Source organism: Chinchilla lanigera, unplaced genomic scaffold, assembly GCF_000276665.1.
Source record: "Chinchilla lanigera isolate Chin_1 unplaced genomic scaffold, ChiLan1.0 scaffold00007, whole genome shotgun sequence".
Classification (NCBI taxonomy): Eukaryota; Metazoa; Chordata; class Mammalia; order Rodentia; family Chinchillidae; genus Chinchilla; species Chinchilla lanigera.
In genome coordinates, this window is record NW_004955408.1 from 9103254 (window position 1) to 9105825 (window position 2572).

The window sequence follows — 2572 nt, forward strand, 5'->3', positions numbered from 1 at the left end:
AAAAAAAAAAGAATACAAAAGGGTCCAGAAGAGCAAGGCGTCAAAAGTCTTTCCACGCCGCACCAGTCTGCATCTCTTCTTCCCAAGGAGCGGGTCCTGTGCTCAGGCCGTGTGTATCTTCCTTCCCATGTACCTAGAGACCTCTGTCCTCCCCGTGCCTTCGCCCTTACAAACCACGGGTCAGCCCTGCACCTTGCTCCTCCGTCAACACTCCACATGGAAATGATTCCAGAGTTGCCGAGTTCTTTGTTGGTGTCCACACGCTGCCCTGTCACGGGGCTATGTCATGCTCTGTTCGGCCAGTAAAGGACCGTGTCTCAGTCACCTTTCCCTAATTCTAGTCAGGGCTCAGGAAACATCCTCTGCCTGCTCACAAATTATACATGTTGTACGATTTGCTCAAGTTTTTTTCTGGCCCTCTAGAGACGTCACCATAGTTTTTCGATAGTCCGGATAGTTCTGTAATGTACACAGCCCCGGGCAGCCCCGTCCTCTGCACACATCACACTGAGCTACCTGATTCCCAAGGCCCAGCCTGACTCCTCTCAGATAACATTATTTCCACTCCTTTCTTCTACCTAATGCTATACCTGTCATTTATTATTTACTCGTGTGCTGTGTGCATTTATTATTTACTTACAAGGATCTTCTATCTTCCTGTATCCCTCTCTCAGGGTCTTTGCCTGTGCTGACCCTCACACTCGGAATGTTCTTCCTCTTCCTTTCCAGTATTCTTCCTGTGCTTCTGTTTTGCTTTTTTGTGGCAGGGTCCCTGTGTCGTTTAGGCTGTCCTTGAACTCAGCTATATAGTTCTTCCTGCCTCAGCCTCGGAAGTGTTGGGATTACAGGCGCGTGCCATCGCACCCAGCTTGGTTCTTTTCCTTCTGAACTTTTTTAGTTTACATAGCCGATACTCCCTAAAGTAGCAGGTAATTTTTTTCTCTGTAATCATTTTATACAGGATCTTTATGTGTTTCCAAGGCACTAATAACTCGGGCATTCAGTAGGTCCTCAGTAAACAGCTGAATGTCTTGGTGAGCTTTGTAGGGAAGACCCCCTTGCCAGCGAGAATCCCACTGCAGCGCCCCCGGGCTCTGTACCCTGCCTTGCCATCGCCTCTGCTGTGATCTCACCGTTGTGTGCAGCGCCCCCTCCTGGCTGACCTTGAATAGAGTGCTCCTGAGGACTGCCCCTGAGAGGCCGGGTGCAGGGGGAGCTGAGCTCAGACACGTCGCTCCTTCCTCCCTGTGATCCTCACGTGAGTCCGTTTCCTTGTCAGTAAACTGACTGAAGTGAATTGGTGGATTTCTGAGGCCACTGCCAGTTCCAATTGCTGATGCTCTGGAATTGAGATTTGAAATCACGTTTATCCGTTTCTCTGGAATGTGTACTTTAACCCCTACACCTCCCTAAAACGCACAACTGGTTTAGAGACTTCGTAGAAATTCTGAAGACTCTGGGGTCCCGCTGCTCCTAGGACGTTATAGAATGTCACAGAAGTTCAAAGAAGATTCTTAATGCTGATCGATCATGTTAAAAAAAAAAAAAAATCAGAGGTTTCTGGGATTTGGTTGTAACAAACATGGGTTTGTTGTGGATACGCAGAGCAGGGGAGAGGTGTAGCGGTCCCGGAGGACAAATTTTCTATTAGTGTGCTTACATGCTCCTCTCCACTGGCCTACCTTCCCATCTGGCCAGCTCTGTGTAGGCAGAGATCAATATTCTTCTTTGTAGAGTACTAAGTGTTCAGTTAGTAGGCCTGAAGATTTTCACAAGAACACCGATCAAAGACTTGGTGAAGACACAGGCTCTGAAGAGTAAGTTTGGGCCAAGTAAAAACAGGAAAAGGAAACACCGCATGAGGGCAGCCACCACGCAAGAGAGAACATAGTGGCAAAAAATCAATGTGGACCGACCTTTTTGTATCACCCGGTCTTCAGGCTGAGGCCATCCAATCAGAAACCTGTTTGAGTTCTCAGGAGATGGCCACATGCAGGGGTTTGGGAACTGCCCTGTGCGTGTGCTCCGGGGTCTTGTCGCGCCTCTTCTCCTAGCTAGTTTTAGCCACACACTGCCTCCCTGTCTCATTTCCCCCTGAGAGACCCAAATCCCCATAATTCTGTATGGGGTGCTGGGGAAGTGGAGGTCTCTGTCCTCTATAACTTCTTCTGTCTGGAATGGGCTATAGACCCGGCCTACTGAGGGTTGTGTCTGCCCCTCTGCCATGGAGTGTTGTGGCTCAGTGGCCAAGTTGAAGAGAAAAGTGGTCAGAAGATGATGAGAAAAGAATTAGAAACCATCAAGCTGCCTGTTTGGCGGTAGAAAGAAAGTAACTGTACTATTACGTTGGAGCTGTAGAACACAAATATGAGCAAGTCAAAGGAGTAAGTCATGCTTCCTGTGGAGGGCAAAGGATGGCAAAGAGGGAGGTTAGATAAATTATCGACAGCCGGAGGGCCATAGGCTTAGCGAGATTACCCACACGATGGATCAAATTAAAATGGTGAGTTAAGGTTATTAGCGACTACTTCTCTGCTCCCAGAGCAATACTGGAGTCTTTCTTTCTTTCTTT